At 33.6% G+C, this 15,995-nt stretch overlaps 1 long non-coding RNA gene across 1 annotated transcript; it reads right to left on the reverse strand.

Moving 5' to 3' along the window:
- Positions 1 to 2,375: 2,375 nt before the first annotated feature.
- LOC113468581 lies at positions 2,376 to 14,498 on the reverse strand. The gene is made up of 2 exons (XR_003392281.1): positions 14,165 to 14,498; positions 2,376 to 2,429 (listed from the first exon to the last, which is right to left on the reverse strand). It is a non-coding gene; the product is annotated as an uncharacterized LOC113468581 (long non-coding RNA).
- Between the last annotated feature and the right edge of the window lie 1,497 nt (positions 14,499 to 15,995).

The raw sequence follows: 15,995 nt of genomic DNA on the forward strand, positions 1-15,995 counted from the left end.
GGCAATACTTGAGGCGGTCATCAATCACGGAGATTGTGAATCAGAAGACATGGAAAATGGCCCGGTTAAAAATCCGAGACGGCGAAATTTGGGTGAAATGATATTTTCAAGATGGGAAATGTACAACTTTTCCATTGTTCAAGGGGATATTGATTGGCACTACAAAGAAAACAAATACATACCTACAGACAGTACCTATAGACACCAAGGCACAATTACAAACTAAACAAATGTAAATATATATACATATCAATCTTTTATTAGACGAACTGCTCCACTATTGAGTTGCCAATTGACACAGTAAACTAAGTCAGACACAATGTTATACATTTCATAGAATTAATTTGACGATGTGATTAGTACACTAAATAACGAGGAAGATTAAAACCTAGTACTTAGGTCAATGGGCAACTCAATGGTCAATGGGCAAGGTCTATTGCTCAATGTTACGTCCATAAACAGTTTAGATTTACATGTGTAGATAGTCATCGGAACAGATGATAGATTCCCAATAGCCAATAGAAGAATGTTGAAGGAACAATAAGAAGGGGACATTTCTGTCTTTGGCGAATTTGACCCAATTTGGCTCAGTTTTGAAACAATGTCCAACTATTAACCCTTAAAATACCTACCTATAAAATAAAGAAATGAAGTTGTTAGTCATAAAAAAATGATCCAAACTTCCAAACATCATGTGTTCAGTGCCTCTCTGTCTATTCTTAAATAAACTCATTACAAATGATTACCCGACACACAAAATCATATTCGATGATATTGACAAACTAATCAAGGCTCCCAATATTGTAGGGGAACTAATCACAGACATGGAAGCAATTGGAGAGGAAATAATTAATAAAATATCGGGAAGAGAATTGGTTTGTAATTGGATACAATCAGAGCCGGATCGTGCGATAAAGAACCTAAAGATTCAAGTCAAACTGAAGTACTTATTACAAGACATTGTGAGTTACTACGAGAAGATGATAGGTACTTGAGAAAATAGACTGGCACACTCTGCCAGAAAGGAAGTTTATTTCAAGGAGATAAAAACACACATGAACAACTTTGATTTTTCTAAAACTACTAAAAGTGTTCCTTGAAAAATCGATATCGTAATGGGATTAGGCGGATTACCCAGCTCTGGTAGAGAGATCTTAATATTTTCAAAATTTCATCAGTAATTTCCAGATTACTCTTTTGGTGCCAGCACCACTACACCACTGGCTAGAACGCGGCGAGCATTTTTGTGGTTTTTGGTTTTGGCCACACAGAGAACAGACAGACCTAAGCGGCATCCTCTGATTCTTCTGTTGTAGATCTTTGTAGGAAGAGTTCCAGTACTATGGACGGGTAAACATGATCAATTCTGTAATACTTCTGGTTTAGTAGTACATTGACTGGAGATCCAGCAAAATACTGTTGAGTAAGCGCGGTAGATCAGGGGTTTTGAATTTTTGATCGATGGCTTCAATTCAAAGGTCAGATTTTGACAAATCGTATCGACATATTGGTATTTTGGCCATTGAGAGTAGTAATTCAACTTTATTTTTATAATAATAATAATAATAATAATAGACTCTTGAGTGGAAGGTAACCACTAGGCGAGGTTAACGCCGGAGGCGTTTTCTACCACCGAACCATTAGAGCTCCATTACTATGTAATCACACTCTCAAATAAATGAGGATAAAATTCCATGCCTCGGCTGGGATCGAACCCACGCCCTCCTGTTTACGTCAAATTTTCAGATAAAGAAGGTTATTTTTGTTCTTTCTATGTATGTATTTTTACTTTTTGTGGGTACAATATGGATTTATTAGTTATCTGTTGAATGATTTGTGAAATATATGAAACATATCATAATATTAAAGGTATCCGGGGGAAATATCTTACCTGTTGCCAAAACTGAGCAAGCAAATAGATTCTCTCCTTCTTAAACAACCAGTCCATGGACTGCATTTCTTGAATTTCCATTTAGACGGCTCATTTAGAACGTTTTCAACATCAAATTCAGCAATTTATTAAAACACACATTTGACTTTATTGGATTTTAGTGAAAAACTCTAGTGTGAAGAAAAAAATTTTATTCGAAATTTGAAAAACTAGTTATAGTTGAAATTACTGAAACTTTAGATTCCCTGAATTGGTTTTATCTATGAACAACCACGTGGTTTAATCCGGCTCGGAGGACCAAAAAATGTAATTAATTTATTGTTATTTTCGATTTAGAAAATATTCTTTAAATTTACTCTAGTTATATTTTATACTCTTTGACACGGATAATATTAAAACCTTTAAAACTGTGTACGTGATATGTAAGTAATGAATTATTCTAAAAATTTTAGTAGCAAGTTGAGTTGAGAATTGAATCCCTTAATTTTACTGTGAATCTGATGACAAGAGGATCCTCAAAAAGTTGTCGAATTCAGTGCTGAAACAAAGAAAATGAAAGACGAGATTAATAATTCCTGATTTATTAGAAAACTTTTTTTACGATTTTAGAATGGTCAGAGAGCAATTCTTTTAATAACTATTATTGTGATGTGTTCATTTGTTAATTGTTATGTAATTTTCAACTTTTAAACAAGTAAATTTTGTAGGTTTTATCAGACAATTACACAAAAAAGGTATACCAAATTCGATTATAATTATTCTAGTAACGCATGATATTTCACACTTTGTGTCAATTTTATTGTATCTTTGGACAGTTTTTTTCGACTTGTGTCACATTTCATGTGATTGTCATGCATCAGAAGATCTTGAGCGATGAGTAACCACATTTTAACACAAAATCTACCTCGATGTTATACAACACACGAAATATAAATACTAAATATCAAATTTATTGTTTTATTGTTATTGGGAACAGGAGAGAGAATTATAGAGAGAGTTCAAACAAAAAAACAAGACCCATTGTTCTGATTTTTTTCTAACAAAATCAAATTTGTTAAAACAATAAAAATAAACCATCATTCCCATGTATCACATTGTTTTCAATATTAGTAAAAATCATTATGGGATTCTGAATCAGTTCAGACTTGTTGACTGGCGGCCCACACGCTTCTAATTGTTTTCGATTAGACTTTTCGTCTCAAATTGAATATCCTCGTGGCATTATTCATTAGATCCGTCTTTCTGAACAAATAATAAAAACACAAGCTTGACCTTTGCTCCCAGGCGAGGGTTCATCTTATTGAGAAAAAAGTGGGCCACCTAGGAACTCGAACGCATGACATCCCACCTACACAGTCGACTTCTCGAACCACGAGAGACAAAACTACCCACGTGCTAAAACCGATATTGAGATGAAAGATTAAGATTCATTGTGCTATTATGCACATTGTATTGTCTTTTTATTATTTTTCAATAAAACAACTTTTTAACATTTTCTATAATGCGTTGTGTGTTGTGTTCTTTTACATTACTTGTATGCTTAATATGTTCAATGTTTCATAGGGACATGGTTTCTTGTGGTATTATTTATTACAATGTTAAATGTAGCTTCAAAGGAATTATTCTTATATTTGTTCGTCTTGGCTTTTATGAACTCTGTCCCATTCATTGAGAACTCCTAGTATGTCTTTGCCAAGTCGATCAATTCTCTATCTCTAGTAACCACCTTGGAATTATTATCAATATCATTATCAGCATGATTATGTACATAATTAGTATTTCTTTTTATCTCTTTAGGTAATTTTTGATTGTTTTAAGACGTTCTTGGTAGTAATTTCCTACCAATTGAATAGATTCTGTCTTTCTGACCCATTCACAAAATATTCCAATTAATTCAAAAGTACGTCCAAGATCTCAAAGTATGTGTGATCAAAATGAAGTAAAGAAATCCCTGATACAGGAAGCTCCATGAAAAGTTAAACACAATAATAATGTCGATAGGTAGGACGTAGAATATTAGACTACGGATGAAAAAGAAGAAGAAGAAGAAAAAAATGTATTGCTTTTCTAAAAGGCTAATTGAAAGAAATAAAAACGATAAAAATATTAAAAATACCTATATGGAAAAGGTATTTCTGAAAATTGCTTTCACAAAAGAGGGAAATAGTAGGGGGTCAGACAAGAGTAGGCAGCAGGAATGAGAAAGTAATAGGTGTTAACATTTTCAAACATTTTTTTTTCTACCCCTGGAACCTAAGGGTAGGTTTATCGAAACAATAAATAGGTGTATAAAAAAAAGGGTGGACCCTTACCCCCTGGCCTAAGGTAGCAGGGATTATGTCATAAAATACCATAGGGGCATTTTCACGTTGTCCAGGCTCGTTGATTGGCCCTTTGGGGGTATTTAGGAGTTGTATATGAATTTTGTGAACACTATTGAAGATTTGGTATAACTCTATTTAAACTTCATGTCAACAGTCTCAGTTTAGGGGTAGGGCAAGGGAAAATGACTTTTATCTAAGTATTTCTCTTACTTTAATAGACAAATTATACAAATGCTTAAACAAATTCAATGATTTAAAGATTAAATAAAACAATGAAATCAATTATTTGTTAGGTTTATATTAGACATCCTATGTATTAAAATTATTCTTACCGTTTTTATTATTATTGGATACTAGGATACCTAGTAGGTAAAAATAAATTAATACATTTCATTAATACATTTCATTTGTAAATTACATTTCATTTGTAAATTAAAAATAAATTAATACATTTCATTTGTAAAAATAAACAAAGCCAACAGAACAACTTCATTTCCAGGGTTTCATGTGTCCAATATTGGTGGATGTGCTAAATTTTCAAAACCACACTTTCATACACATTTTTCAACTTTGAAGGTATTTTGAGATCTCCATCAGAAATGGTTCCAAAGAGAGGGTTTCTCTGTGAATTTTCCTTCCAAATATTTTTTGATCGGGCCTGATATAGGGATTGCTATTAGGTTTGAACTTTTTTTTTTTCTACCTCATTTAGAATGGTTGGAATTCTTTAACATATTTTTGTTGTTCACCATATAGCAGACATAAAAACACAAATGGCACACCGTGGTACCAAATATACAATGAAACAGGCTGAAAACAAGTTCACAGCCCAATATTCAAATTAAACAATAAAAAAACAACATTCATGATCGTTTTCACAATAAAGGACTCCAAATACAACATCATGAGCAGAAGAGAAAACAATAAATTCCAAATGTATTGATGATAGTAAACAAATAAAAAATGTCAACAGAAAGAAAGATGAATATGATAAACATAATGAACAGACCAAGAAAGACAAGATCAAGAAGAAGGTAAACAGAAAGGAAAAAGAAGAAATAAACTGACCACTAGTAAAAGAAGACGATCCCAGAGGTAGAGAATCTTCCAAACAGAAACCTCCAAGGCAATCATAAATAAAGACAATAAAATTATTGACCACAAAATTGCAGAAGATCTCCACAATCTCCAGGCTAAGCAAATAATAAAACTATGGGAAGCAAATAAAAGTATCAAAGATAAATTTATATTCGTACTTTCAATAATAACCTTGTTCAATGTAGTCGAACTCGATACTACCTATACGGAGGTATTTACCAAATTTAATACATTAACCCGTTCTTTGACGAATGTAACGTTTGCCATGTTTGAATAGGATAGAAGCTATAATCTCAATCGTCCTAATGGCTTTTATTGAGGCTCACATGGTTATTGTTGAATTAGAAGAAATTGGAAATAATAATAGGATAAGGAAAGTAAAAAATGGCAAAGATCTTGAAAATAAGAAATTCATAGATTTCTCCAAGAGTAGACAAGTTGTCTGTACAGTGGACCCTTGAAGAAGACTTCAAAATCTTCAAATCACTTTCCCACTTGACCATCAATCGAAGATCAGAAATTTGACATTATCTGAATTATTTTTGACGCAACCATCGCTGACTCTATTGACTTATTTGATTTGGAACATAAAACTCTTAATATCCAAACGAACCAAGTTGTAAACTTTTTCGTCTTCACATTTAATGTCCCAATGGGAGGCTATTTGATTTGGAACATAAAACTCTTAATATCCAAATGAACCAAGTTGTAAACTTTTTCGTCTTCACATTTAATGTCCCAATGGGAGGTCTCTCCAAATCCATATCGAAGTCTGATCAAAATCATCGGGACGTTAAAACTTAATTGTTTTAGTGCTGTTTTGAATTTGAATAGGTACAGGATTCTGTCAAAGTTGGTCGAGACCGATTTGTCATATGGAATTTCAGCCTAGGACAATAAATTAGAACTAAAATGATATCAACATTTTTATTGTTTTGTTCACATTCTTTCATATCTGCTGAAGTAGATGGAGCTTAATATACTATTGTCTAGTTCTGTTTTACTTTTAGATAGGCTCAAAGAAGACATTCATTTTTACGTGACACGCATAGAATTATCATCAAGACAGCAAGATTCCTAATTTCCTATCCTTAAAGCTAATTTTGGGTTTACTGTTTCCAGGAAGTTGAGGTGTTAGTAATTGTTAAGGTGCTTTCGACCAATGAAATTCGAGATTCTTTCAAATTAAGGTAATCTTTTAAACTAAATTGAACACAATTAAGTCATAAAATTGTGAAGCCATTTCTTTTCAATATAACCTTTTAAAGTCTGATTTCTTTATTAACATTCCTTAAATTACCCCATTTATAAAGCTAATTTAAGGACCTAAACCTCTAACCTCTTATTAAATTTGATAATGAAACTTGAATCTCAAATCTTATTTTCAAAAATATCTCGATTTACATCCTGTATATTATTTTATTGCGAATATTATTTATTCGCAAATTTATTCGATTTTTTAAAGGCGCTGTAAATTTTACGATATTATTGATTTGGGAAATCGGAATGGCTGTAATGGTTGCCCGTGTTTTGAAAGTATGCTCGGTTTGGGGTGATTGTAAACATATTGCTGGAACTTTTGGTGAAGTTGGTAGGTATGGTTGGAAGTTATTGGTTTCGAATAACTAAATGTCTAGACTTTAGTTAGAAGACGTAACATTGTTACCAATCAGTACCAAAAGGCCAAAAACATGACAAGTACAGTAGCTTTTTCGTTTTTGTTTGAAATCAATGTATCTTGGGATTCTTAGGCTATCTTTGCATTGTGCCAGTGATCAAGGACAATTGGTCATATTTTTTATTTTATAGTTATTATACTTTATGATTTTCTCTGAGATTTCCTGTGAATAGGCTGTGAATCATTGTTAGCTGCCTACATCTTCTTCGATCTAATATTATTTTATCGTTAATAATAACTTTATTGATACTACTTTAATAGAGTTCCCATCATTATTCAATATTTTATTAGATAAATCTAGTGAGGAAAAATAAGCAAAGAAATCAAAATTCACATGATTAACAATAATCTTCTTATGTGTGGATGTATAAGTAAAAGAATTATCATTTCATAATTATTGAAATATAAATAAAATTATTACAATAACATATTAATTTTGACGAGAAAAGTCGAACTTTGACAAGAAAACAGGAAAGTCGTGTGATGTTCACACCAGTTTTTTTTTTTTTTTTTTTTTTTTTTTTTTTTTCCCATTTTGCCAATGAAATTCGAGATTCTTTCAAATTAAGGTAATCTTTTAAACTAAATTGAACACAATAAAGTCATAAAATTGTGAAGCCATTTCTTTTCAATATAACCTTTTAAAGTCTGATTTCTTTATTAACATTCCTTAAATTACCCCATTTAGGTATTTGACCAAAAGATCACTTGTTGGAATATTTTTTATCTTTGGTTTAAAAGTATCAGTCGAATCACTTGTTGGTACAGTTTTGACTTGATTTTGTTTTTTGTGTAAATACCTATTTGAATTTTTCTTTTGGAATTCAAAGAAAACCCACTGAGAACCTAAAATGAACATCAGATTATGAAATTCCCGTTAATATATCCTGCCCAATACTTATTTTATCCTCCCGTATCCTATCTTGTTCCTACTTATTCCTGTATCCTGCCCAATCATCATCCCCAAACGGAAAACTTTCAGCCTTCCCAAAGTCCCTGTCATTTATTCTCACCCTTGTATAAAATATTTGCTCACCACTGGATATAGGTATTTTATTTTTCCATCTCTCCCCCCCTCCGAAAAGTTTGATCTAGTGACCCTTTTCATGAAAACTTTTCACGCCCTAGAAAAAATACAAGTGCTCTCCGTATGTTTTTGTTGCTAAGGTAGGCATGGGCCTAAACTTTCTTTGAAGGATCGACAAATGGTGTAGAAATACCCAGGAAAAAATCTGAGTGTGTGATTATTTAATGATTTCAAGTACCTAGACAAAAAACCCCAAAAATGGTAATTTGAAAAAATTGTAAAACCATTTTTAACCAAATATGATTCACATTTACAATGCACTTTCTTCTCATTGCACTTTTGTACTTCTTGTACCTACTAGAAATTATACCACTTTGGTGGAGATGTCTTTTTCACTTCTTGTATTCGAAATATCACTTTGGTGGAGATGTCAAATCACCTCAACTCACTTTATCTTAACGCGGTGAAATTTTAGCACATCCACTAATAATAATATTGGAAATAGGTACCTACCTAATTGGAATCATGTTGTTCAGTTGTTAATTAAGTTCGTCATAAAGTCATAATATAAAAATATTTTGAAGAGAATTTACCTAGTTTTTTGTTCATCAACTAATTTTATCAGCATTCCATTAGAATTACTATGGACGACAGAATTTTTATGAAAGAAACCTTCAACAAATTGAGTCAAAATAATTCAATTCCGCAAACTAGCAAAAAGTTTGGTGTTTCTTTGTTCTAAAAATGACCAACCTTGGGATGTTAGGAAAATAACTATTTCAAAAAAGTGAATTCAATATCTTAAATGATATCATTATAGTTCAGGTACTCACAAGAAATAATTTGACAAATAAAATCCAATAATTATTACCTCCATTGATCCAGGTTGGTATAACTAGAAATATTTTATAAATGGAGAGCTATAGACATTATTTAAGGTCTTTTATTGATCGTTATTTGAATGTTTTACCCATTGTATCAAGGAGACCAACTTCATCTTTCAAAGATAATGGGTTTGTTTTGGTCTATTTGCCTGCTTATCTGTGAAATATCGTGTTATCAAAACATTACTGAGTTGACCAAACTGAACCACTTAAACACGTATTTGAGGTGTTTTATTATTAATTATTTCCTAATCATTATTGGTAGATATCAATTAGGTATTTTGAAATTTATTCAGTGTGTACAAGCTTTATAAATAAATTTTCAAGTTTTTGGGAAATGCCAGAAACATTTAAAATGGTCAGAAGTTGACAACTTATAAACAGGAAGTTATCAACTTATCAATGATAGCTATGCCCTAAATCACCAAAGTATGGAAAAGTATTTACAATTCCATATTTCGATATGATTTGTCCAAATTCAAAATTCTGCTTTTCCATTGGAATGTTTACCTACCATGCTGGCACCGGTCGCTATGCGCATTTATATGTCATAGCTACTCATTTTCCTCACGAGGCTGATCATTTTCCCAACGAGGCTGAGTGGGCCCCGCAACAGCCAGTCATGGAGTCAATCATTTGGATGATACAAATTTCTTGACCCCGCCGGGAATCGAACCCGGGTCTCCCGCGTGCAAGGCGAGCCGCAGTGACCCCTAACCAGGGAGCTGACCCATCGTCATAATCTGCAGAAGACTACTTAAGCTGGCATTGCTGCAAATGCCTTGATATCCTCTATTGCTCTTTAGAGTACATTACTACAACGGGCACAGAAGGGATTATGACCGTCGTGGGCTGTATTCAGTGCTGGGGCCGGATTCAGTGAACTGTATAGGTTAAGTGTACCATTTATTCGCCCACCTTAAAAACGTACCATTTATTGGCCCACCTGCCCACATTTATTTTTCTAATTTTTGTTTTTATGACTACAATTTTTGAATAGCACTGGTGAACAACCCTCTTGGTGTTATATTCGAGAATGCATGATAACATTGATAAGAAGATGGCACCCATTGTTAAACAATTACTGAATTAGGTACAATATATCCGAATCGTACTCCCCTTTTAGCACTGTTAATTCAATGTTTACTTCAAGTTATATTTTGCTGAGTCCAAATTGAGCAAATTATGCTTTGTATGAAAATTTACGTTAAATTAGGTGGTCCCAGTGTAGTACCTTGCTGAAGCTAGGTTGTACTTTAGCAATAATAAAATTGTTTGTGTTAAGCTGGTTGTACTTTAGCAATAATTGTTTGTGTTGAGTTTTTATTAATTAACAATCCTTATTGATAAGCCTCAGCAGTTGCTTAGGTGGGCGAATAAATGGTACACTTACCCTAACTCGCTCGAAAAAAGGACTCCGTAGGCCAATTTGTGACAGAGAACTAACGAAACGATTTCCTTCTCTCCTCTCTCAAATTTTGGCAAATTTAATCAAAAAGAGGTAATGCTTCGATATTTACAACAACCAACAGACAAATAGACGGATTAACTAAGAGAAAAATATTCACAATTTTAATATCAGTTCTTTCTTCTTTTGCTCAAATAAGGACTAAAAGAAATCATGTGTAATAATTAAAAATCCGTTTACACCCAAGGCTCTTCTCTGGGCCCCCGGTCCTGTAATATTTACAGCCCTGTAAAGCGGATATTATTTCCATACGAAGCACGGACAATTGAAAACAATAAGAGCTATAGGAATGAACACCTTACAAACATAATTACGTATATTTACAACTAAATGTAAACAAAACTGCGGCAGGAATTCACCTATTCATTCTAGAGTATTCGTAACAAACTGAAACCAACAATGCAGCACAATAAAACGTCATTGATTTGACGTCGATCGACCGTAGTGTGGACTCTGAGGAGCAGTGTTACAGAAAGGCCGAAAAGTCTGAAAACCCTTGAACGTATTCAAACTCTCCCTTGTATTCAACGGAGAGTTTTAGGGCAAACTATCGTACATGTTCATAAATTTTGGTCTAATAAGGAGAGGTACATGCATATCGACTAAAGGATTTTTTTTTTTTTTTTTTTTTTTCAAATTTTGCTAAATTTTGGTCTAATAAGGAGAGGTACATGCATATCGACTAAAGATTTTTTTTTTCTTTTCAGTTCACTTATTATAGGTAGGAGGTAATAATTCAAATCTCTCCTATGTCTACAAGTTGCAGGTTGCTGTTTTTTTTCAGTCTTGCAGAATAGGATGTTGTTATTCTTACGCCGCAGCCTTGACCATCAATTCCTGCAGGACGGTAATTATTCAGGCGCGAGGCATTGTAGCAACGGTCTCACCTGGCCTAACATCGCGACGGACGGTTCAATAGTGATGTATTTCCTTTCAAAACTTTAAGCGCCAGTGGCGGAGCTCGAACTCCGGACCTGAGGACTTCCACCTGTTACCTAAGTAAGAAGTATTCCATTAATTTCGGGAAGAAGAAAAAAAAAAAAAGGAAGTTTCACTACAAATCTTCTTTTTCTTCGCCTTTTTCCGTGTACAGACGGGGTCGGCGTTTTTCGTCAGCCTCTCAATCAGCCCTAACTAGGGTGATTGCTTTGGGCTGACATTTGGTTTTGGCTACAAATTTTACGAGTGGATGCCCTTCGCACTCAACCTTTGCTATTTCTTTAGCAAGGGAAATTCAGGCTGGTATTCTACCTGTTAAAAGTCTCCTAGCCAGACTAAGTTTCACTACAGATCATTTCTTAAAATTAAGTACTCTTATATTTATGTTGGAAAAATGACACATCCTCTAATGAGTCTAATGCTTCAACTTTGTTTTTCCGAATTTGGGATTGATTGGCTAATCCTTCAAGCTAACCATGTAGTATAGCTTGGCAGAATTATTGTGAAATAAAAAATAATAATAATAATAATAATAATAGTGCTTATTTATACTGCTCACATAGGACTGAAAAGTCCCTTTACTCCAGCAGTAGGCTACTACTATTATTGTGGTCAAATTCTCAAATTATATTGAGGATAAAATTCCATACCTCGGCTGGGATTGAACCCACGCCCTCCTGTTTACCAGGCGAGCGCCTTAACCACTACATCACCGAGGCATGTAATGTAATGCTCGATCTTAGCGCAGAGAGTTTTCAGTTAATCCAGAGTGCAAGACATACTGGCTTGTTTAAATCAAATGGGTTCGTCAAAGAAAACCCTTGACACCGTGCTAACTCTTGACACCGTGCTAAGATTGGCATTGGCCATTAAAGGTTTGATAGAGGGAACTGTAACAATGTAGGTGTTGTCCCGAAATCAGAGAGGAGGAAGACAGGATAGGAAAAAGCCAGTCGTTCCGAAAACGCACCTTATCTGTATGGGATAATGTTCGCCCCGGGCGGGAATTGAAGACGCGACCTAGCTCTATTACCTCCAACACAAAAGGCCTACTCTGAGGCTTACGTGTAGGGGCAACAGTCCTAAATATGGGTTGAGCTTCTACGAATCTAGCGCTACTCGAGCAGTATAAAAAAGCACAAGCCTCAAATAAGTAAAACTTTAAACCTTTAAACTTACTCATGCTGTAGGAGAGCTTATCAAAGAGTTGAGTGAATTTCAAATGAGTTGCGTTGATTTTATTGTGTACTTTATCAACATATTCGTCAAGATCTTGTAGTTCTTTCATGTATTTCTCAGCTAGGAGGACATTGTAATCTTGTTCCCTAATTCTGACTGGTCGTTCATCGCTGTCTATGATTCCTCTGTGGTCGGTTCCAGTAGTATAGTAATTTCTTAGAATATGTTCATTGTGGCCTATATTTCCACTGTTTTGGGTTCTATTTACATATTCATTTCTTAGAATACCTTCATTGCTAACCATTTTTCTACTGTTTTCCGTTCCATTAGCATTTGTTTGTTCCCACTCTGATATATTCAATCCAGGCTCGAGTGTAAACGGCACAGTGGCTTCCCCATCATATTCATCAGTACAGTTGTCACTTGGAGTAACATCATATTCGTATTCCAGTGATTTAACATTGAATAAGTTTCTTAATTCGTCACCAAGGGCTACTAGACTGAAGTTGTTATGTAGTGTTGACATCTTGCTGGTTCGACATCCCAAATTTTGTGGTTGAGATCCGAGGCTACAGTGTTCAGAATCGTCTTCTACAACAGAAGAAAAATATTGGCACATCCACCAATAGATCTAGCCATTGACATCTTGCTGATTCGGCGTCCCAGAATGTGTGGTGAAAATCGGAAATCTAGAAATCTTCTACGGGGACGATTGAAAAAGTCATCTTAACAGGAAGAAAGCTCTTCAAAGGACATAAGGGACGCACAAAGTCGAGGTACATTCAAGATCTCTCTGGAGTCTCCGGTAAAACATCTAGGAAAGAAAAGGTCAGTGGTTGGTTGGAAGAGCTCCTCCAATAGATTCCTAATTTTAAGAGGCTAAGATAAAGAAATACCTTTACATCCCAAGAAGGAGGAGGGGAGGATTCGAAGGAAGTAGGAACAAGAATATCGGTGGGAAATAAAAAAGGTAGGTATGTTTTAAATTATTATCAAATCATACATCGACCTGTACCGCAGCCTACAGGAGAAATTCTGAACTTTTCTTCGGACAGAAAGTTTTTGCTGATATTTTTTTCGACTTCTCTTTTGTAGATTTGTTCTTTTTCTAGAAGCATGAGCGGAAAAATGACGTGGTCATATGATTTGCGGTAGTCCTTTAAAAGCGTCGGCGAAGTACTGTCATGTCAATCATGTCATCGGTTATTTCACACATGAGGAAAATAATTTTGTATCAATTGAACATGATCTTTCAATCATTCATCTTAATTAGAACTGTTGATTCTGAGAAAGTTAAAATGACCTTTTCACTTGGCAATTATTTAGTACAAGATTATGTTGTTGATATTAACGATAAAATTCTTTTTTATCTTTAATCAAACAAAGTAAAAACGATAAACGTTTCATTGAATTCAATAATAACATAGGTAAATTCTTTTCATAAACAAAAGAATAAATTTAACAAGAATTCACAAAAAACCTGCTTACTTTTTTCGCTCTAAAGCTCATTTAGTACAAGATTATGTTGTTGATATTAAGGATAAAATTCTTTTTTTATCTTTAATCAAACAAAGTAAAAACGATAAACGTTTCATTGAATTCAATCATTACATAGGTAAATTCTTTTCATAAACAAAAGAATAAATTTAACAAGAATTCACAAAAAACCTGCTTACTTTTTTCGCTCTAAAGCTGACACTTTCTTATCAGCTTGAAAATTTAATTTTGATAACGATCTATTTTTGCTTGACACTATTTTTCCATTTTGAATGCACAATATTATTTATGATATAAATGAAAATAAAAGATGTTGATGTTCAATTTTTAACACACCGAAATTTATTGATAAGAATTATCAATCGGACAATTTCGTTATTGATACAATTTACAGAAAAAATAATAAATAACAAATAAAATAGGTAAACAGAAATACGTGATAAAATCAAAACAAATTTAATAAAAATTATAAATCACAGTTAATCATAATAACTAAAAAAAATTTTTGTTAAAAGTCACACGAAAAAAAATCGAATTTCCGAAAACCCCGAAAAATTACGTAATTTTAAAAATTGTAAATAAAACATGTATAAAATATTTTTTTATGAAATGAATTACTCTTGTAACACGCTTACAACAGGTGACGTCATGCGTTGAATTCAAAGTTGAATTCGCGACTGAAGATACTTCTGTTAAGTTAGTATAGAATAATTCGAGTATTGTATCTTTGAATTTGTTTCTTTCTCTCTCTTGCTCATTGAAGTTACCCTATTTCCCATCTCTTTCTTGATAGATACTATGTTCTAGATGTGTATGTTATCATGTGTATTTTTCTTGTCTTTCGTTTTTTTGAAATAAAAAAGGTAGGTATGTTTTAAATTATTATCAAATCATACATCGACCTGTACCGCAGCCTAGAGGAGAAATTCTGAACTTTTCTTCGGACAGAAAGTTTTTGCTGATATTTTTTTCGACTTCTCTTTTGTAGATTTGTTCTTTTTCTAGAACAAGGATAGAATATGGTATATGAGACCAAGATAAATAGAGATGGGAATAACACTTTTAGCTTTTTTTTCAGTACATACGAGAGAGGAGACACTTTTTTTTCTTCTCTCTTCTGGATTTCTCTGTATTTTTTTTCGACCTGCGCAAAATTCTTTTTCGTCGTTAGGAAACCCTATTTTTAACCTCTTTTCAATAGATCTTTCATTATTTTTTTCTTTTCCTCTGACACTTTCTCTCATTTCTTTTTTTCTCTCCTTCTCCTCATCTCTCGTCTCTCCTTCACACGGGAATAACACTTTGAGCTTTTTTTTCAGTACATACGAGAGAGGAGACACTTTTTTTTCCTTCTCTCTTCTGGATTTCTCTGTATTTTTTTTTCGACCTGCGCAAAATTCTTTTTCGTCGTTAGGAAACCCTATTTTTAACCTCTTTTCAATATATCTTTCATTATTTTTTTCTTTTCCTCTGACACTTTCTCTCATTTCTTTTCTCTCTCCTTGTCCTCATCTCTCGTCTCTCCTTCACATGTCTCACTTGTCTTTCTGTTTCTGCTTTGTCCTTCTTCTATTTCTTCTGTTTCATGTTGCATTCAATAGAGTCACAAGAGTATCCAGGTACAAAAAAGGGGAAAAATATCCTAAGGGGATTTTTCCCCCCCACTCTACCTTCCTTTTTTCAGTACAATAAATTTTATTTTTTCAATTTTCTCTTTGACAGTTGGGGGTTTTCCTTTGGAGAAGAAAAAATTGACGCAGGCGCCTTTTCCGATATGTTCTCGGGTATTGAAAAAATTTAGAATTTTTTTCCAATAACGTCGTTACTCGAGGATAGGGAACGCCCCTTTCTATTGGCCGCCTATCAATTTTGTATTGAAAGGTAGACAAGGTATTGGTCAATTTCTTGCCTGTCTCTTCTTGCTTGTTTCTTTTCTGAATTCATCTCCAATTCTCTCTGTTTACGTTTCTAGAATGGCTATTGATTTCTGTGCTGTGTCCCCCAGGCTGA

Source organism: Diaphorina citri, unplaced genomic scaffold (assembly GCF_000475195.1).
Source record: "Diaphorina citri unplaced genomic scaffold, Diaci psyllid genome assembly version 1.1 scaffold779, whole genome shotgun sequence".
Taxonomy (NCBI): domain Eukaryota; kingdom Metazoa; phylum Arthropoda; class Insecta; order Hemiptera; family Psyllidae; genus Diaphorina; species Diaphorina citri.